Source organism: Bos mutus, chromosome 2 (genome assembly GCF_027580195.1).
Source record: "Bos mutus isolate GX-2022 chromosome 2, NWIPB_WYAK_1.1, whole genome shotgun sequence".
NCBI lineage: Eukaryota > Metazoa > Chordata > Mammalia > Artiodactyla > Bovidae > Bos > Bos mutus.
Window position 1 is genome coordinate 113,858,164 of NC_091618.1, and position 22,246 is coordinate 113,880,409.

At 45.5% G+C, this 22,246-nt stretch overlaps 1 protein-coding gene across 2 annotated transcripts in view; it reads right to left on the bottom strand.

Annotated features, from left to right (window-relative positions):
* WIPF1 (WAS/WASL interacting protein family member 1) overlaps positions 1-18,143 on the bottom strand; it is a 129,013-nt gene extending 110,870 nt beyond the window's left edge. The window contains exon 1 of one of the 2 annotated variants that reach the window (XM_070358676.1): positions 17,984-18,143. The gene's annotated coding sequence lies outside the window, so the exon portion shown is untranslated. The remainder of the gene's footprint in view (positions 1-17,983) is intronic. The other variant, XM_070358683.1, reaches the window with a different exon arrangement.
* Between the last annotated feature and the right edge of the window lie 4,103 nt (positions 18,144-22,246).

Here is a 22,246-nt window from a genome sequence, read left to right on the forward strand (position 1 = left end):
CATGAGTCTGAGCAAGCTCAGGGAGTTGGTGATGGACAGGGAAGCCTGGCGTGCTGCAGTCCATGGAGTTGCAAAGAGTCGAACACGACTGAACGACTGAACTGAACTGATGGTCTTTATATCAAACATTTATTGAATACTTATTCTATGTGAGACACAAAACTAGAGATGTAACACTGAACATACTCTTGCCTGAAACATGGCTCCTGCTTTTAGGGAACTCAGAATGAAGGGGCTTTGGCTACCATGGAGAATCCAGTTTACACTTCGATTTCACTGTAAATCTGTTGGAGCGTGATGAGTGCATACTCATTCAACTGTGAGCACCCTTGCATGATGAACAGGGTTTGTCTTATCTGTGCCAGGACAAGGCATCACGGACACTCAGTGTCCTCTGTACAAGCAGAAATAAAACTCAGCTTCCTCTTCTTCCATCAACCATCGCCCCTCCCCCATTCCCTGGTTCTCCAGCTCCAACACCACCTCAATAACATCCAGGGATTGGAAGAGCCAGGAAAACCTCTTCTAGGACCACAAAGCCTGCGTTACTGCATCACCTTCTGCAGAGATCTGACCAGAGCGACGATGACAATTGGTTTCTACATGCCTGACACATTTTTGTTTAAATCAGTTATTTCTCAAACTGCAAGTAGCTGCTATTCTCTGGCAGTCAAATCGATATTAAATCAATTTCCAATGAGCTGCTGCTCCTTTTTCTTAAAACAATATAATAAAAATGTATTGCATTTGGTAAAGATGGGAATTGTTTTATGAAACTTCTGTTTCTATTATCCATCTATCTGTCCATACTAGATATGAAAGAAGAATGCATTTCTTACTGTGGGTTATGGTCACAAAAGGTTTCAAAACGCTAGTTTGGATAATGCTTCTTTATATGGAGTACTCACTGTTCACAGAGATTCCTTTTCCAGTACTGCCAGATGCAGTCTTCCCTTCACATCTGACATTCAAGGATCAGGGCACTCTAAGCACGCTTCTTCTTCTTGTTTTTTAAACTCTAAATCATGTGTAGTCTCAAATTCCCAGACCCCAGAATCTACACAGTACAAGGTTCCTGCTTATGGGCTCTGCACCAAGACTGAGTTTTTTCATGCAGCTCTCGTGCCGTGGGTCCTTCTGAGGTGCCTCATGGGGGGAAAAGGAGGAACTCACTGGGCTGACTTACGTAACCGGGTCCATTACAGCACACTCTGCCCTCCAGTTCCTCCTGGCAAGCAGGCCATTGCTGGTTTCATGAGAGTTCATGAGTTCACATTGGAGCTGGGATGGTAAATTCAGGAAAAGGTGGGCCTGCTTACACCCGTGGGGGATAGCCCACAGCAGTCCCCTCCGTAGACAGGACCACACAGAGGGGGCCCGGAAGCCACCTTCCCACTCTGCACACCATCCAGGTATAAGGAGGGGTGAGGAACAAGAGCAGCCTGCACTTGCTCGGGAGACAGGACGGGAGGCGGCGGCTGCAGGCACAGCGCACGCCACCAAAGCAGTCCTCCTAACCAAGCACAAAGCACGGAGACCACGGGTCTGGGCATCAGAACCTTCTACACTCGAATTCCAGCTCTGCCTCTGGTTTCTTGCTTAACTCTACAAAGGGTTCTGGGTCACATCAGTAAAACACAGAGATGCTACTGCCCTCTGACCTCTGGATTTGAGCTTGGAAAGTCCCTGTGGGGCTCTGAGCAGTGCGCCTTCCCACATCAGACCGCGCTTGAGAAAATGAAAATGGAGTGGGTTCTGTTTTACCTCCTCTCTCTGGAGAACTCTTCTATTCTGTCCTTCCCCGGACTGGAAAAGATGACCAGATAACCGGCCAGCAGAGACACCCGCTGGAGACGACAGCGCTGCAGGGCCTGAAGGGAGGGGGAGGGAATAAGGCAGCCTGCCCCTTGGCCTCCACGAGGAGGGGGCCTTGGAGAGCTGCTGCACCAGGTCTCTGCAGGGGCTGTGGAGAACACCCTCAGTTTTCCCCAGATGCTTTTGCTGAGGGTGTGAGCACACAGACCAGGATTGAAATCACTGCCTGGTGGCTCAGCGGTAAAGAATCCACCTGGCGATGCAGAAGACGTGGGTTCGATGCCTGGGTCAGGAAGATCCCCTGGAGGAGGAAGTAGCAACCCACTCCAGTATTCTTATCTGGAGAATCCCATGGACAGAGGAGCCTGGCAGGCTACAGTCCATGGGGTCGACTCACACACACGCAGGAATTCACCTTCCAGCCCAGTCTGGGCTTACGTTGAAGGACTATAGCCCAGAGGTGGGGAAAGGAGCTCTGGATGCCCTTCCAGGCTCGGGTTTCTGTCTTTATCTCACTTCCCCCTCTGCATTCCTGCCTGTGGAGATCCCCAGGTCACTGCTCTGCAGTACAAAGGTGACCTGGAGTTGTCCCTGTCCGCAGAAATGTCTGTTGAGCCCTGTGGTTACGGCTGTAGACAGGGGCAGGACTGCCCAGCTGCTGGTAATACACAGGGCTCCCCAGGTCCCCAGGGCTTGTAGGCTGCTGGAGCCTCTTCCAGGAAGGGCTAAAGTTCTCCATCCCACCAGTGGAGTCAGCGCCCTGCAGCAGCAGGCCTCTTAGGCTCCAAGGCCAATACGGCCAGAGCTTGGCTAAGGTCTGGCTGCCTGACAGCAGCAGGGCTTTGAAAAACATTCTTCACTATGGACCGAAAGGGGACCATTTCCTCGTCTCCCTCATGCCCCTCATAGAACTCTGCTATAAACTGAGTCAGTGTGATTCCTATACCTCCAAACAACTGCCTTGAGCAGAGAGCGCTGGGGACCACCTAGAAAGCAAAGGCTCGGCACTGCAAACTCCCCAGGAGCAGCTGCACCTGGGAGCCTGCCTGGCCTTCTCCTCACCTGGGTTTACTGCGCGCTGTACCTGAAGGAGGTGTCCAGCTGCATCCCTTCCATCTGTAAGGCGATGCTAACCTTGGCCCTGCCCCACAAAGAAACAGACCATTCTACGTTTCATCTGTAATTTGCCAAGAAAATCATTTACAGAATATTGTATGCAATCTCAGGCAGGGGAGAGAGAACTGGACTGGGACTTGGGTCCAGGCCTAGGTTCTTGTCTTAACTCTCTTACCAACTAGCCACTGGCCTTGAGAAAATAACTTCTCTGAGGTTCTCATTCTAATGGAAAGTGAGGCAAAATGGTCTTCATCCTCACTTGGCTTCCCATGTCTAACATGGGAATGAGATGCTGCATTTTATAGTTGAATATTATACTCTTTCCCCACAGGCTGAACGTCATTCATTTATTCTTAAGACCATCATGTCACTAGTCACTGATACTAGGCAGCATTTGTGACACTCTGGGAAGATTTTCTTCCTCACTAGAGACCACTGAATTCTTAGGGGTCACTGAGAATGTATGGCTGTGATGGGTGTCAGGTATTAGGTTGGGTGATTTAGAGTAAAGTTAAGGTGGGACTCCGAACACCATGCAAAGAGCAGATCTTTCTGCTGATAGCTCAGCTGTTGGTCTTTATTTTTCCTGGCTGTCCTTTTTGCAACGCATTGGTGACACTAACCCAGAAGTCTGCAGAGAAACAAGAAGTCCAGGTTACTTCCCCAGAACACTGTATCAGCGGTCAACCATGTGCATGAAAAAAACTGGGGCCACCTAAGTCCTTTACTATTGAATCTCTTTTATTGAAGAGCCAAGTGGGTATCATGGCTCAGCACAGGCTCTGAAGCCAAATGGACTGGACGGACTCTTGCCTCTGCCACCTTAGCCATGTGAACTTGGGCAAGCTGGCTAACCTCAAATTCCTCATCTGTAAAATGAAGATAATAGTGCCTGCCTCACAGGGTGGCTATGTGGACTCAGTGAGTTAATTCAAAGCACTAAGAACATTACCTGGCACATAAGTAAGCAATATTTATGTTATTAGATGCTATTATTATTACTGCTTGTCTGAGCATCATTACTAGAAATCAGAAGCAGAATAATTCATTCCTGACTTCTGTGAGTGAACAAGAGAAGGCAGGCAGCCTCTTGTTTCTGCTTCCTAATGACTTCTTTCTAAGGGCAGCCACAGCCTTCTCCAGCTCCCCATGTTTCCCTGCACTGCCAGGGCCCCCACCCAGCAACCGTCTTAGGTCGGGAAGCTTCTCACCCTGAAGAGGATCCAAGCTTAGGATCCACGTCCCTTCACTCCCACTGCTGGGGCTTCTTCTCCCTTTAGCTCAGAACCAGCAGATCCTCTTCCTGTGGTCACTGCTGACCTCTGCACTCTCTCCACCACCAGAACCTCCTCCCACTTCCTCTCTCCCTCAGTATTGCTAAGCCTAGAGCTGAAGGGGACAAAGGGTAAGTTTTACTGGGCCTCTATCTTCCCCTGGGCATCTGGGTTGGAACTCAGAAAGTTTCTCCTCCTCATCACAACCTTATTTGCAAATGGTGGTTGGGCTCCCTCGGGCACCAGTACCAAGGTTTGGCTTCCCAGGTAGATGCGTATGTGTTCATGGGTGCACGCTAAGTCACTTCAATCACGTCCAACTCCTTGTGATCCTATGGACTGTAGCCCACCAGGCTCCTCTGTCCATGGGATTCTTCAGGCAAGAATACTGGAGTGGGTTGCCATTTCCTTCTCCAGGGGATCTTTCTGATCCAGGGATCGAATTCATGTCTCCCCAGGCTCCTGCACTGCCGGTGGATTCTTTACTGCTGAGCCACCGGGGAAGCCCTCCCAAGTAGACAAGTTTGTCTGACCTCTCTGTAGAGCAAAAAGTCCACAGGGGCCCCATTTACCAGCGTGTTGGTCCAGGATCTTTCCACGCACAACTGAAGGCCCTGGAATGTCAGCACCAATCTCAAGAAGCAAGAGCAGTGTGCAGTTTCTTGGGTACTATCCAAGATGATCTGCTTCTGAGCCAAAACAGCAATGTGTTGCTCCTCAGACCAGGAGTCAGAAACACAAACAAAGGACTCAACCAGCAGTGGTCACAACCGCCAATCAATGGCCACTGCAGAGCTCCCAAGGCAAAGCCCTACACGGGCATTTTCCCCCACCCCCTGGGGAATCCCCACCATCAAAGGGCACACCCGAAGCACACACTTACATTCACCTGCATACGATGCTTGGTCTAAGACTATACAAAGGGCACATGACTGAGCAATAGCCTCTGCCTTCTGAGAAGTTGCAAAGGCTGATGTATACAAAACTCAGCAATACTCGTGTTTTCCCTGCAACGTTTAGAATCGGTACTTCCTGGTTCTATCTGAAGTGTTCTTTAAAAGGGGCAAGCCAAAGACGTGTGTGTGTGTGTGTGTGTGTGTGTGTGTGTGTGTGTGCATGCACCTGTGGGTGGCAGATGGTGAGGACACGTGGTTTCAGGGTTAGGACCATGTGTGCACCAATACAGAATAAGGTGCGTATAATGGATGAGTGTAGGCACATGTGAGCTAGTGTGATTTTCATTGGATTTAAGAAAAACAAGATCTGCCAGACACACCTGGACTTATTTGGCCATATCTCACTCCCACAAATAACATTACAAGATAATCTAATGGTCTTTTTCTAAGAATAAAATAAAATTCGAGTATAAATGAAAAACCCTATGAGTTACACATAATACAGCCACCCTATTTTAGCTAATTAGAAATATGACATTCATTTCTCCCCCTTATTTATCAAATACTTAGTCAAAAACAGGTAAAGTAACATTTCAGACTTAAACCGACTTTCCAACTGATGAGTTAAACTGTTAACAACTGCACTGTTCAGAAGCACCTTAACTGGAGACGTCAGGTATATGCCCATCACAGGCACTGCAGACATCCTAGCCTCACCCTTCTCCCCATTCTTACAGATTCCTTTACTCTTTGCACAGGGCTTTACTGCTGTCAGGGTCATAGGATGACTAGGCAACAAAGCTGGGATTATAAAACAAGTGGTAAACGCCTAGTCTATGGCTCCTACAGCTCTTTTCACTTTACTGCTCTACCTTTAGCAGAGGGTCAGTGCAAAAGCAATTAAGTAAATAAGCTAGCTGATATCAGGTCTTAACATGGAAGTGACTTACATTCAAGAGTCTATCTCTGAGGATTGAGGGATATCCAAAACAGGGGCAGAGTGAAAGTGAGGGTAGGGCAGTAGGGACCCATGCCTTCAGGCAACAGCATATGGGAGCCCCAAGAAGATGAGTGTTTGTAAATCCCCAAACTGTGATCAGTGCCCAGTTCCCCCGGGCACCACCTTCCCTCACTGTCACTTTGGCTAAAACCTAATGCGTTTCCCTACCAAGGCCAAGTAGGTACCTAGAACCCAGTCCGGCCTTAGGACTCTGGCTAGTTGGGGGCCAGCGGATTTCTGGCCTTGAGAAAGACCTGTGTTTTTGAGAGTGGAGAGTTCAGAGTCCTGGAGGACTGGGCCAGCCCTGCAGACTCAGGGTCTAGAGATCTTTCTGTTCTCATCAGACCTCACACCTGACTGCACCGAAGTCCGCCTTAAGACTAACTGTGAGAAGCATATGGACGAGGTTGCATTCTTTAAGTCACACAGCTCCTGTGGACCTTTGGGCTCTGCAAAAGGACACACATTCTGAGGAATTCCTCTGGCTATGTTATGCCAGGACTTCAGCCTCAGTCTCAGTGGGGACCATGTGTTTCTCCCTAAGGCAGTGAGGCTCCCTCCAGGTAGACTTGCCAGTGAGCCCATCTGGTCTGTGGTCATTTCCCAGCAAGAGGCCCTTGGCTTCTTTTGGCCCTGACAGTTTGGCAGGAAGTACAAATTTATCTTTCCGGGGACACTGATCTGGACAATTCCACCTCATTCAGGAGACACAGCTCTCAGAGGGTCCAATTCAGATGTGTTCTTTCCTAAACAGGACGTCCCTTCATGATGTTTCCTAGCCTTTAAAACACTCACATTAAAAAGACAGCAACAATTTATTATGGCAGACATCAAGGGCTCACAAGGTTTCTTAATTTTCAGTTCCAACGTCTGCTGCCCAGACGCAATCTTTTTGCCATCTGTGTCAGGTTAGTTACAAAGCACTGTTATTATTCTGGGCTACACAATGTTGGCCCAACCTCATCGAATACAAGAAATTTTGCGGATTGATTTAGCTATTCTGTTCATATAAACGAATCCAGTTGTACAGCTGTTTCTGATTAGTCAATGTACTGCTGGAGTTATATACAAATAATTTTATAATGAACTCAGCAACTACAAGGACAGGAGCAGTGGAATCGAGCCTCACCTCCCAGAAAAACAAGCAGGAGCATAAGAGCAGGGGCTTTCACTCACACTCCAGGTCTAAATTCCTATCTGCCATGATTCACTTTTTCCTCTTGATGCAATTCAGCATAACTTATAACTAATGCTCCCAAAGAATGCTTGTTTTCAGACTTTAAGAGTCAAGAGGGAAACCCAGTTAGTTGTGCAAGCTTAAAACTCCTTTAAAATTTCCCATCTTTGCATTTTATAAGTTTCCATGTTTTCCTGTTAAAACATTTATAGTTCCTGAGACAATTTCTTACATATTTCACAAAGAGAAAACTGGAATCAAAAGATCTATATTTACTTTGTTATATGCAGATATCAAGTGTTTTGTTTCATTTCAATACAGAACAGTTAAGCTCGGTGAGTTTAGGCTGAAGTGTCTCTTCTCCAGGTCTAGAAGACAGACCATATGCACCTCAGAAACTTCAGGAAAAGAGAGGGCATGAATAATTCAAACAAATGGATTTTTTTTTTTAAAGTGACAAGTGCTCCCAAAAGAAATAATGTGAAACAAAACAGGAAAAAGAGATTATAAAGTTTATACTTCTAAAATGAATTACATTGGCAAGGCTGTGGGGAAGCAGATATTTTCAAATAGTTTTAGTAAGACTGAATTACTACAGCTTTTAGCAAGTAATACCACTTTAGGGACTCTGACAGAAATCAAAGCTTCTGTTCAGAACACACGGATGTACAGGGAAGAACTGCAGTAACACAAAACTTGAATGGTTAAATTATGGAATATTAATCAGCCATAATATAAATGAATTTTTAATTTGGAGGGAAGGTCTGTAATGTTCTGTTATGTGAAAAAATACTCTTGTGGATATCAAAAAGATATCTTCACCTCCATGTTTATTGTAGCATTCTTTACAATAGCCAAGATAAGGAACAAGTGTCCATCAATGGATGGATACAGACAATCTCTGTCTTACACACACGTAACTGGAATATTATTCAGCCAAGAGAGAGAAGGAAATCCTTCCATTTGTGAAAACATGGATGAATCGCGAAGGCATTATGCTAAGTGAAACAACTCCAAAAAAGACAGATACTGTATCATCTCACTTGTATGTGGAAACTGAAAAAAGTTGAACTTACAGAAACAGAGAGAAGAATGATGGTTACCGGGGCTGCTGCGGGGAGGGAGTAAGAGAACCCTGGCATGTTGGTTAAAGGTTATAAAGTTGCAGTGGGAAGATGAGTAAATTCTAGGGATCTAATGAACAGGATTGTGATTACAGTTAACATTTCTTTAAATACTTGAAAGTTGCTAAGAGACTAGATCTTAAATGATTTCAACACTAAAAAAGATAACTTCATGACATGATGGAGGTATTAGTGAACTTATGGTGGTAATATATTACAATATATGAGTGAATCAAATCAATGCGTCGAATTCCTCAAACTTATACTATGTTATATGTCAATATACCATAATTTAAAAATCATGTAGCCTAATGTGTATCATGTTTCTATTCTTAATAGAAAGATATATTTACATATATATTTCTATATAGTTTTATAAGCAAAGAGAAAAAGAAGGGCATATCCCAAATTGATAATATCAATTACCTCGAGTGGTTAGATTTGAGAGACATAGGAGAAAACTTATAAACTCTTTCTTTGTATACTGCTTTCTCATTTATTTATGTCAAGCACATAATACTTTAATAAGCTGAACAAGGTAAAAACTGTAATTTATTTTTTTAAGTGATAAGAAACACATTTTCAGCAAAAACAAGGAAGCAAAGACCAAATTATAAAGACTGAGCACCTGGCTTGGTGGTTAACAAAAGGGACATGTTTCATCACAGTAGAGATGATGTATACAACAATCCTATACTGAAAGGAATGCTATAGTGAAAATAATACCATAATAACTCCTGTACAGTCCTTTAACCAACTTGAGAATTGTTTTTCCTTTTTGTTCTCCCAGTTCCTCATCAAAGGGAGAAGATTAAGGGGGAAGGTTTACACTATTTAATTAATAAGGTTCTAGCTTCAACAGCTTTGTAAAGTATCACACAAAGTAAAGTAATTCCCAATTTTAACAATGATCTTTTAATTTTGTCTCAAATAACATGTGAGGCTTTTTTTTTTTTTTTAACAGTGCTAAAACTCTAGGGAAAAGAACAATGTGGAATTTTACTCACAAAATCTGAGATGCTTTGGGTTATATCTTACCATCAATCCTCAACCTTTCCGGTACCAGAGACCAGTTTTGTGGAAGACAACTTTTCCACAGACCGGAGAGTAGGAGATGATTTGGGGATGATTCAAGTGCTTTACATGTATTGTGCACGTTATTTCTATCATTATTACATCAGCTACACCTTAGACCATTAGGCATTAGACTCCAGAGGTTGGGGAAAAAGTGAAAGTCGCTCAGTCATGTCCCCGACTCTTTGCGACCCCATGGACTATACACTCCCTGGAATTCTCTAGGCCAGAATACTGGAGTGGGTAGCCTTTCCCTTCTCCAGGGGATCTTCCCAACCCAGGCATCAAACCCAGGTCTCCTGAATTACAGGCAGATTCTTTACCAGCTGAGCTACAAGGAAAGTAGAGGTTAGGGACCCCTGTTTAAAACTATGCATGGCAATCAAATTCTAGCTTTAATAGATAGGAAAAGGCACTGCTAAAGTAAATTACTACTTTTGAAAGATTTTCTTTAAAAAGACCTCAACTCTTTTGCCTTTTTCTAGTTACTCAATTTTTGAATTAGAAATTTCAGTACCACCTGAAAACGCAACTTAGTGTCCTTCAGCCTGCCTTCTGGGGCTTGGGAAAGATAACTGGTTTTGTCTTTTATCCTTCCTGCCCCCACCCCTTTTCTCCCCATCCATCACCCTAGTCTTTCCTGAAAGTCCCTCCCACAGCACATATATGTTCTGCTTACATTATATAAGCCTCTTCAAGAACAGCCCATTTCTTTCCCCTTTTATCTTGGGCTGATCTGACTGCCTCCACTCTTTAAATATCTATCCCATAACACAAGGCTATTGTGGTTAAGACACTGATCTCACTGTTTACATTTTTTTAAAAAAACAGCTAGGGTACACATTTTCTCAAGATAGTTCCAAAGTCTAAAGGTTCTCTGCTTTCAAAATCTATTCCCCCATGCCTAAGGGAAAAAAAGTTTCCCAGTTTCCTGAAATATTATTTGTTACCATATTCAACACTTTAAAATGACATCATTCTAAGATGTAGTCAGATTTCTTTCTTGGTCCTTCCCAGGCCTAAATCTTCAGTCAAGAGATCTTATCTCCTGCTTATGTCTATAGAAAAATGCTTGGGAAGTTTCAGAAATGGGCTGGGTGACACACAAGTAGTTGAAGAGCAAGAAATTCAACTAACTGCTCATTTGGTCTGTTTTATAATTATACTGATGCTGTCACTGAATTGGCTGCTTCTTTAACTTGACTCAGTGGAATAGTTGTCTGGACATCATTAGCAAGAGCTAACAGCTGGGAAGATGGTCAGTGAACAGGCATATATATTCACCCAGCAGTAGAATGCCATGCAGCTACTAACAACAGAGTAGCAATATGTCCAAGAAATACTGAAAAAATCAGGCAATCAAAAGGCAAATATCCATAAAACACAGTCTCGAATAAGAGGAGTGGAGGAGGGAGAACAGGAGGGATGTAATCAAACCGTGTTTAGCTGTTAACAGTGAGGTAAGGTGTACGCATTACATATACAATATTTAAGGTAATCAAGTACTGTCTATGAGAGAAAATTAAATTTAAATAATGTCAATGTGCATAGATATTCAATCCTGAATATTCATTAGAAGGACTGACGTTGAAGCTGAAACTTTACTACCTTGGCCACCTGATGTGAAGAGCCAACTCATTAGAAAAGACCTGATGCTGGGAAAGACTGAAGGCAGGAGAAGGGGACGACAGAGGATGAGATGGCTGGATGGCATCACCAACTCAATGGACATGGGTTTGAGCAAGCTCCAGGAGATGGTGAAGGACAGGGAAGCCTGGCGTGCTGCAGTCCATGGGGTAGCAAAGAGTCAGACACGACTGAGCGACTGAACAACAACAACAACAGCATAAATATACAGAAACATATATAGATGTGTGTTGCCTTAAGAAAAATAGAAATTATATAAAACTAACTTTTATTTAAAACTGTAATTGACTCCTCTGGCTCAGGAAACTATTTGGACCTCAATTTTCCATTTTATTCACAATTTCCTTCCTCCTGCAGACAGCTCTTACCTAAGAGAACTATTTATCTTCCAAATAACAAAAGAATCTGTGGCAGTCTGGGGAGAGGCTAGTGTCCTTCAATTTTGCTCATACTCAAGTTTCACATCTCAAGTGATGTAAAAAAAAAAGAAAAGAAAAAGATGGAAAAATTGGTGGGTGGGAGAGTCCAAAATCTCACTAATGTGGAAATGAACCACATACAGGTATTAGATCAGGAAATGTTACTTCTTAAGTTCCACAATAATAATTCCCATATTCCCCACCAGACCACAATCTCATTTCTTTATTATTAGGATCATTGTTATTATTCAACTTGGAAGATATACAGATAAACAGCATTTAAAGATAATTATGTATGTGATAAAAAGTAATGTTGTACACAGATCAGTCATGGTGAAGGATGAAATCACTCTTAGAATGAAATGAAACTTGCTCCCCAGCATCTTCAGAAACCAACATCAAGATCTACTTTGCCGTCATAAAAAAATTCGCTCACTTCAAATTTCACAACCAGAGTGGCACAAATAAACTGCCATTCAACAAATGTTAATTGAGAACCTACTATTTCTGAGAGAATTTAAGTTTTTTTAATTTATTGCCTCCAGAGAGTTTCCAATCTAACAAGGAAAAAGAAAAAAAGCACATGCAAATGATTTCAAAACAGAATAAAGTGGATTCTGAGACACAGGTGAGGCCCAAACAGGCTGCCTTTAGAATTTACTAAGAAGAGGGAAGAAACAAACTTTCGGAGAGCATTTCAACTTTTCGTAAGCATTTCAGCATGTTTTTACAATGTGAACCATGTTCATCGAAACCACTAAAATTCGTTGGTGATTGTGTCTCCTGTTTATTTTAGCTAATTCTTCTTTTGGGTGGTTTAGTCGCCAAGTCGTGTTTGACTCTTGTGACCCCATGGACTGTAGCCCACCAGGCTCCTCAGTCCATGGGATTCTCCAGGCAAGAATGCTGGAGTATGTTGCCATTTTCTTCTCCAGGGAATTCTTTCTTTTACTGAGTATTAGCAAAGTCTGCAATCTTTCTTCTCAACAAGTATTTGTGGACTATTTGAAGAATCTATAGGACTCAACATACACGTGAAAAGAAGGGTAGTGTCAACAGAATGCAGAGACATACAGATGGGGATGGAAAAGAATCTTTGGCTGGAGTCCACAACGTGAAAGGTACTGTATAATACGGCAGAAGGTGAAGTTAAGGGTTAAAAATGCAGAGTGTGGAATCAGACTGCCCCAGGCTTGAATACTAGTTCTGTCACTACCTACGTGACCTTGGGCAAGATACCTAACTTCTCTGGATCTCAGGCTCCACATATATGTATAGAATCTACCTAACAGGGTTATGTGACTACTAAATGATTAAATTAAAACAAACACATAGGAAATGATAATGTTAAAGAAAGAAAAGAAAGAGGGGAGGGAAGGCGGAAGGAAGGAGGAAGGAAGACTTCATAAAATTTGGGCTAGATCATAGAAAATTTTGAAAATTTGATTCACTTTACTACAACTAAGTGATAAAAGGAAATTAAAAAGAAAAACTGAGCAACACTGGAAAGCTGGCTTAATAGAAGAGTTAAAAAATATATCACTAGGATCCCAGGGACAGGGGAGCCTGGGGGGGCTGCCGTCCATAGGGTCGCACAGAGTCGGTCGGACACAACTGAAGCGACTTAGCAGCAGCAGTGTATGCTTAGTTATTCAGTTATGTCTGACTCTTGGTCACTGTAGCCCGCCAGGCTCCTCAGTCCATAGGATTCTCCAGGCAAGAATACTGGAGTGGGTTGCCGTGCCTCCTCCAGGGGATCTTCCCAACCCAGGGATTGAAGCCAGGTCTCCTGCATTGCAGGCAGATTCTTTACAATCTGAGCCACCAGGGAAGCCTGGTGGCTAGTAGGCAATACTAAAATGTTACAGTCAGCCCTCCAGGCCTGCAGACTTTGGTCTCCACAGGAGGTCCTTGACCAATCCTCCTCGGATACCGAGGGATGACTACTCATACAACATCACAGCAACATGGTTTTACAATATGAACCATGTTTCTGAAACCTCTGAACTAATGAAAATTGTAGATGATTGTGTTGCCTGTTTACTTACTTTAGCTATGTTGTTTTACTGATTATTAGCAAACTCAATTATTTTAGACTTCTCCCCAAGTATGGATGCCTGACCTGAAGCCTGAGACGCCGAGCAGCCTTGGCCATCAGAGAAGATGAGAGCAGTGCTACCCCACCCTGTGGACGTGGGCTCTGTACCTATGACCAAAGCAGCTCGGCCTGGAGCAGGCAGACCCCCTGGTCATCCCACGTGGACAATGACCACTGTGTGACCGTCCACCACAAAACGTTACCCTGGTACTTCCCAGTGCCAAAGTGGCAGGAGGTAGCACTCTCCTCCCGCCCCACTGTGGCCCCCCACCTTTAGCTGCCCTGGTCATCTCGGTGAGCAGCTCGAGTGGCTAAGCAGATACCCCAGGCTGGCAGCCCGACTTCTGCCCATACTGACATTCTCCTCTGTAACATCCCGCCTCCGCAGCTATGAACAGAATCCATGAGGTGATCACTGTGAAACACTCAGATGACTACAGACGGCTGAGGGATTATTACATGGTAATTTATATAAAAAGCAGTTCCTGTGTTTAGGCTCTTTTTGTATTTCCATATGGAAAGGAGAATACCAACGCAGTGTTCTGCACAAGCATAATAAAGACCCACAGATACCTAGCAGCAGCACTGTGCTGGATAATCTGCCAAGGGACGCACATCCATGACGTCATCCGGCCCTCAGCACAACTCCAAAGGCAGAGATGGTTACTCTAATGCTAAAGATAAAGAAGCATAAGTTGCAGGACATGTAAAAGACAGAGCTGGGACTGGAAGCTCTGCCTGACGTCCTGGCCCATGCTTTTACCTTTATGGAACTTCGAAGGTGGTATGACATCAGTACCACCTGGGGGGCTTTCAAAAATAGATTCCTGGGCCTCACCCCAGCCTTACAGAATCAAGACTCTAGAAGTCACACCCTTGACTAAGGACCGAATACTTCAATACTGGTTAAAGTGTGCTAGGTGGCAAAGTATTACTCAACTAATTGAAGGTATTCTGGGGAAGTGGTGAGCCTCAGAGTTTTTATTATTCCAAAGTATACAAGAGACAGAGTTAATTATTTTAACCTGATTGCAATCTCTACACGGTAAGGAACAATTGATAGATGTTGGGCTGGGCAATGAAGCGGGTAAGAAAGTGTTTATTTCTTCTAGGGAGGAGACAGCTGCACGTTTCCTTGACTGGAGCAAGGAAGATGGAACACAGTGTACACATGCCCATGAATCTCCCCAGGCCTGGCACATGGCAGACACTTTAAATACTTGTTAGATGGACAAATGAGGGGAGACTGACTCCCTCCAGCTGGAAGTAATTTCATTCTCGTCTACATCCCCTGTATTTGATCTGTACCTTTTTTTCATCTTATTTACCAAATTCTCCCCTGCATTCCTGCTGTTCAAGACAGTATCTCATCTCCACCAGAAGGTAAGCATTCAAGGCCAAATTCCACCTCCTTCTGAGTCAGGTCTCTACTTCTCCCCCGACACAGAGCACAACAGTGATCCCCAAAAGGAACCCTCAATGCCAAATGAGCATCTTGCTTGTTTTCAACTGTGACTTGATTCACATATGTGGGTCCTGCTTATTCACCAGGCCCATCAAACCTTCCAGCTGCTGCTGCCGCTAAGTCACATCAGCCATGTCCAACTCAGACAGCAGCCCACCAGGCACCTCCGTCCATGGCATTTTCCAGGCAAAAGTACTGGAGTGGGTTGCCATTGCCTTCTCCAACCTTCCAGCACTGTAGCGTAATTGTGGATTGCTGGGGCACGGTGGTAGAGAAACCTCTATATGAAAATCATGAGAAATCTGGTAGACCTCATGGGAGGGTGGGCTTCAGGAAGATGATGGCTGGGAGACAGGATTCCAAACAACAAATGCTTAAAAGTGAAGGGGTTACAGCAACAGCAACAAAAAGGCACTTTCGTTTAATTCTGTTCTCCTGATGTGCAATGTAAAAACCCTATATGTTTCTAGAATTACAACCATAGTGAGGACCATCCCGAAATATTTAAGGCAGTGACACAGACCAAATAAGAAATACTTCCCCAAAAAGCGGGCTCATCCCTGGCCTGGGCAACTGAGATAGTACAAGATAGTATGTTTAAAAGGTAGAGGCACCTCACCTCGTCACTGCCCTGTGCTGTGCTTTTTGCTGTTTCACATGTCATTGTCATTCCACTTGATCCTCACACCAAGAGATGGAGGAAGAGCAAAGATTATCAACCCCAATTCTTGGATGAGATAAGTGAGGCTCAAGGCATCCCAAACATGCATGATATGCCTAAAGTGAAAGTGACAGTCGCCCAGTCTTGTCCAACTCTTCTGTGATCCCATGGACTGTAGTCTGCCAGGCTCCTCTGTCTATGGAATTCTCCAGGCCAGAATACTGGAGTGGGTAGCTGTTCCCTTCTCCAGGAGATCTTCCCAACCCAGGGATCAAACCCATGTCTCCCTCATTGCAAGTGAATTCTTTACCATCTGAGGCACCAGGAAAGCCCATGATATGCCTAAGCAACCAGAAAGTGGTTGAACACACAGTAGACACTTAATTGGTGAAATGAACAAACAAGTGAAAGAAGGCATGAATCTCCACCCCTGAAGTAACCCCATTGTCTCTAAATGTATCAGAATCTGATCTTAACTTGCTTACAAATCTTCCTGTTCTACATCACACAAACCTAAGAGTTTAGGTGCTGCTCAGAGAACCAAAGCTATGGCAAAGGTTGGGTAGGTCCCAAGGAAGAAGATGATTTTAATATCATCTGCAGTCTAGTCTGCACAATTCCACTCAACAAGTGGCTGAGGATTTAGTCCCTGAGAGACTCAATCAGGGGATATAAGGCAGGTAAAGATACACAGCAAGAGTGGAAGGCAGAGTTATAAGCACCCCAAAGAAGGGTTAGGGCTTCCCAGGTGACGCTAGTGGTAAATAAAGAATCTGCCTGCCAATGCAGGAGAGGTAGTTTCAATCCCTAGGTCCGGAAGATCTCCTGGAGAAGGGAATGGCAACCCACTCAAGAATTCTTGTCCGGAAAATTCCATGGACAGAAGAGACTGGCCAGCTACAGTCCATAAGGCTGCAAAGCAATGGCCACGATTGAGCACACACACACTGATGGCCTAATGAAAATTCTTTGCAGTTATTTTATCCGTTACAGAAAAAGGCATTTTTGAAAGGGAAAAATATGCCAATGACTCAAAATGAAGCTACAGTATTGTTTTGGAACTGTGTTGGGAAACTGGCAAAATAAAACCCACCACGGGCGGGACTCTGTCCAGGGTTCCGTGGCTGCACCGCCTTAAGTCTGCGACTAGCCACGGCCAGCGGTCCAGTGACCATCCAAGAGACAACAGGGACACACAATTTTCAGAAAGGGGGACCAAGTCCATCCAGTTACTCCTGACAACCTGAGAGGCATCCCAGAGAACTGAGATAAAGTCAGGAGTCCAGGAAGGAATATGTATTACTCCGGGATCCAGCAGGACCAGAGGATCTAGCCAGGCTCGGTTCCTCACAGACACACCCTTTGTGAATCTCAAAAAGTTCAAAGTCTAACCACGAATTGAAGATTTGGGTCACCCTGACTGGGTCAGCTGGTTTCTTTTACTTACTCTTGCAACTTTAACTGTTCTCTTTTTTAAAAAGAAAAAACAGAGGGAGTGAGACTGCAGCGAAGCTGTCCGGAAAGTTCGGGAGAGGCCCAGGGAGAAAAGCGCTGACACGGATTGGAAGTCCTCTAAGGTCGCCGCACACATCGAACGCGCGCCCGGGGCGCGAGCAGCAGTCTGGGGCACCCGGCGGGAGGAGAGTTGGGGAATCTGAATTGCGGGATGGGCACAACTCCCAAGCGAAGAAGGCGAGGCGGCTCCAGAGCAGGAACTGGCCCCGGGGATGCCCGAAAGCCCCCACCCGCCTGCGCTGGGGCTGGGAAGCAGTAGGGGGAGTCGCGCCCCAGCGCATCCCGCGAAGCCCCTGCAGCGGGTACCTACGGCGCGAGCGAGGGGCGAGACCCCTGGGCGGCCCCAGGCTAGACAGAGCCCAGCAGCGCGCCCAGCCCTGGAAACGCCCGCGTCCGGAGCCCACCGGTCCGCGGCCCCTTCTTCCCCCACCCGCCGGCACCCGGAGGACGCGCGATCCGCTGGGCCCGAGTCGCGCCCCTCGGGAGACCGCGCGCCCGCGCCCCCGCCCGCAGCGGACGCAGCCCCGACGTTCCCCCGGCCCCCGCCCGCGCCCACCGGGCGCCGAGCCGCGCTGCCCAGCCCAGCCGTCCAGTCCAACCCCTCCCCGGGGTCCCCGGCGGCTGCGAGGGTCTCCAAGGGCGCTGCTCTGAGTCCCCGGAGCCCGATCGCACCCTCGGCGGCGGCGGCGGCGCGTCCCTTACCGAGCAGCGGCTCCGTGCGGCTCCAGGGCCCCGCGGCGCGCCGGGCATTTTTTTCTGGGAAACTTCTCCCCGGTCCGCAGGGCTGAGCCGGCCGGGCAGGAAAAGCGCTCAGAGCCCGGAGGCTGAGACCATCCGGGAACTTCGCTGGATGTAAACCCTCCCCCTCGGCTCCCCCCACCCCGCCCCGCGGCCCCGCCACATGTGGACGCGCTGCGAGGCCGCCGCCGGCCCTTCGCCCGCCTCTCTGTGTGCCGCGCCCGCGCTCCCTGGGGCTGAGGCTCTGCGTCCCACAGACTGGCGAGCCCCGAGGTGCACGACAGGAGTGGGGCGATTAGGAGGCTGGGGCTCGTGCGTCGCTCCGTCCACCTCCCGTGTGCTTGCAGAGGAGCGGGAACTGGAAGGGGTGTCCAGCCGAGGGCCTTTTCCCCCTACGGACTGCTAGTTCTCCAGCTGTCGGGGTGCCCCCTCTCCAACCCCAAGCGGAAGCCTTTTCTCCTCGCCTTCTCTGCTCTCCAAAGAGGGATCGTGCTTCTGGACACCTTAAATTCAAATTCATCTCAAAAATGAATTTTAATATGGAGTGGCACCCTCGAAGGCCCAGGGTCTGTCCGCATCTGTCTCCCTGACCATTGCGTGGGGAAGCTATGCTGCTCTTTTCGTGGAAAATGCCCGTTGTCTCCACCAAGAATCAGCTGGGGTTGAGTAGTTTTGCTCCTAGTGGAGATGGATTTATCATCAGCCACCCACATCTTCAAATACGGTAGCATCCACAGCAAACATTTGGAGAAAGCTGAGGTTCTCCTCTCTTGCTTGAGCTGTTACTGGCCGGCCCTGAAAGCCGCCACCTCCAGGCTCCAAAGAAAAGTTAACACTCACTAAGACTACGCATGTTAGAACGTGTGCATTTGAAAAGAACAAGTTATCATTAATACAATAACCATTTAATCATAGTGCTAAGATATCAAGGCTGTGTATCCCCTTAAATGAAAGCAGAGAAGTTGGGAATATATGCACTTCAGAATTGATGTCCTGGACTAAGAAGGTGGTCGGTCCATCCTTCACTTTAAGCTGTCTGCCCCTATGCCAGTTCCCGTGTACACACTTGTACCTTGACATGCTCTTAACAGATATAGTAATCCTTCTAACAAAAAGATTAGTAATATGGGAAACTTCTCAATGACAAATTTTGTCCCTAAGTGTACCCATCTTTTAAAGCTTCACTGTATACTTCATCATTCCATCATTGGAAGCTTTTCTTTTTCAACCATTTTTATGATGATATGCATATGTTATGTTTTATATAAAATGAAGACAATTGATTTCATATATCAGTATATTATTCCAAACTTGAGAAAAAAATTATTAGCACTTAATCACAATCATGGAAATTAAGCCCAGGAGCTGCTTCCCATCAGTTCTCTGTCTCAATTTTTGCCCCAGTCAAATGGACTTCCCTGGTGGTTTAATGGTAAAGAATCCTCCTGTAATGCAGGAGACACGGGTTCGATCCCTGAATTGGGAAGGTCCCCTAGAGAAGGGAATGGCAATCCACTGCAGTATTCTTGCCAGGAAAATCCCATGGACAGAGGAACCTGGCGGGCTACAGGCCATGGTGTCAAAGAGTCGGACGCAACTTACTAACAACAATCAATGTAAAGGCAGTTGGTTCACTGCAGTATTCCCAGCACCTGGAACATTCATAGTATTCATTACCATGGGATGAAAGACTAATAAGCATTAACCTAGGTCCTTTTAGCAATACATCTATTATCTCATTTAATTCTCAAGGCAAAATTGGCTAAATAGATATTTGTCACTGTTATACAGATGAGGGACTTCCAAAGGAATGAGGTTTTCCAAGGAGGGGTGGTGAGAAACACAAGTCCAGAGGAGTTTGATCCGACTGCTAGTTTCTGGTGCCCCTACAGGAGCTTCCATTCAGGCCAGAGAGGAAGGCAAAAGGCCTTAAACTCACAGCTTCTAAGTAAGTGTCTCAAGAAGATCATGTGGGCTGTAGGTTTTACTCATGGGGGGAATGGACTTAATGACATGAAAGCCATTTGTTCTGATGACTCTGGTGGATGATGAAGCCTTGCATCTTGGTCAGGTGTCAGGACAGGTACCTGCAAAGACCTTGTGTGTATGACAAGTTGCTTCAGTTGTGTCTGACTCTTGCGACCCTATGGACTGTAGCTCGCCAGGCTCTTCTGTCCATGGGCTTCTCCAAGCAAGAATACTGGAGTGGGTTGCCATGCCCTCCTCCAGGGGATTTTCCCAACCTAGATGGAACCGGTGTCTCTGGCATCTCCTGCACTGGTATGCATGTTCTTTACTGCTAGGACTTCCCGGGTGGTGCTAGTGGTAAAGAATTCACGTGCCAAAGCAGGGGACAGATGTGGGTTTGGTCCTTGGATCTGGAAGATCCCCTGGAGGAGGAAATGGCAACCCACTGCAGTATTCTTGCCTGGAGAATCCCATGGACAGAGGAGCCTGGCAGGCTACAGTCCACGGGTCACACACAGTCAAGACACAACTGAAGTGACTTAATGCCACCTGGGAAGCCCACTGAAAAGACCTTAGGGTCTCCCAAAGTCACAGGGTTTTCCAAATGTCCTCCTCCCATCACAAGAATCCAGGTGCCTAGCTTCAGTGAGATGCGGCTACACAGCTGGAGGACCAGGAGAACCAGGAAGTGTGGCAACCCCAGGACTCTGTGGGCCTTTTCTTCCACAGTGCCAGCATTCTCAGGGAGTCCCTGCACAAGTGTGGCCATGCTGGAGTGCATTCCACACCTTACTCTGCAGGAGTGGAGGATGCTGGGAGAGGGCAGAGAGGGCTGAATTTGTTTGCTTTATCATGGCAAATTGATAGTTACTTTTAAAAAATGCCTTATGAACATGCTGTTAAAATAGGATTGATCTGGAAGACAGCTCTTTAAAAGGTGAAGTGGGCACTCACTAAAATATCCCAGAGTATTTTGAAGAATGATAATGTGTCATGAACCCAAGCAAATGATGAACTCAAGTTTCTGCAGTAGGTTTTAAAAATTAAAGAAGTTAAATATATATAACAATATCAGTTCAGTTCAGTCGCTCAGTTGTGTCCAACTCTTTGCAGCCCCGTGAACTGCAGCACTCCAGGCCTCCCTGTCCATCACCAACTCCCAGTTTACTCAAACTCATGTCCATTGTGTCGGTGATGCCATCCAACCATCTCATCCTCTGTCTTTCCCTTCTCCTGCCCTCAGTCTTTCCCGGCGTCAGGGTCTTTTCCAATGAGTTGGCTCTTCACATCAGGTGGCCAAAGTATTGAAGTTTCAGCTTCAGCATCAGTCCTCCCAATGAATATTCAGGGTTGATTTCCTTTAGGATTGACTGGTTGGATCTGCTTGCAGTTCAACGGACTCTCAAGAGTCTTCTTCAACACCATAGTTCAAAAGCATAAATTCTTCGGTGCTCAGCTTTATTTATAGTCCAGCTCTCACATCCATACATGCTGCTGCTGCTGCTGCTAAGTCGCTTCAGTCATGTCCACTCTGTGCACTGGAAAAGCCACAGCCTTGACTAGACGGACCTTTGTTGGCAAAGTCATGTCTGCTTTTTAATATGCTGTCTAGGTTGGTCATAACTTTTCTTCCAAGGAGTAAGCGTCTTTTAATTTCATGGCTGCAATAACAATACAAAACATTTCAAAATAATGATAATAAAATTAGCAAATGATAGAATCTATGAGATGGGGTTGAGTGAAAAATCTGTAATTTGAGATTTATTATCTGTGTGAAAGTACTCAAAGATATTCCTAAACTTAAAACTTTTAAAAACTCCATGTATACACTCCTTTTTTCCCCCCAAAAAACAAGTGTTCTAAATTTGCTCTTCTTTTCTATGATAATAAATGACCATTAGCAATATGCTACCTATTCAATGGTTTAGAAAAAAATAAGTTCTCTTAATCCATCCTTTTAATGTAAAGTGACATTTTAATGATGTGAGAAACAGCCTTTGAAAAGAAATTTGTACTCTAGAAAGTATTTTTGAAAATAAATATTTAGAAGTATTTCTATCGTCCTATAGTTTTTTTTTTTTAATGTTTATTTACTTTGAAAATTTGAAGAATTTTAGATCTGCCTAAAAATCTTCCTATCAACATATTTAGAAGAGAGAGGGACAACAGTTCTTTGTTAAAATTGTGAAATGCATCCAATTCTAATAAGCTTGCAATAATAAATTATTGACCACAGGGAACAGAGAAATTTACCAGCTG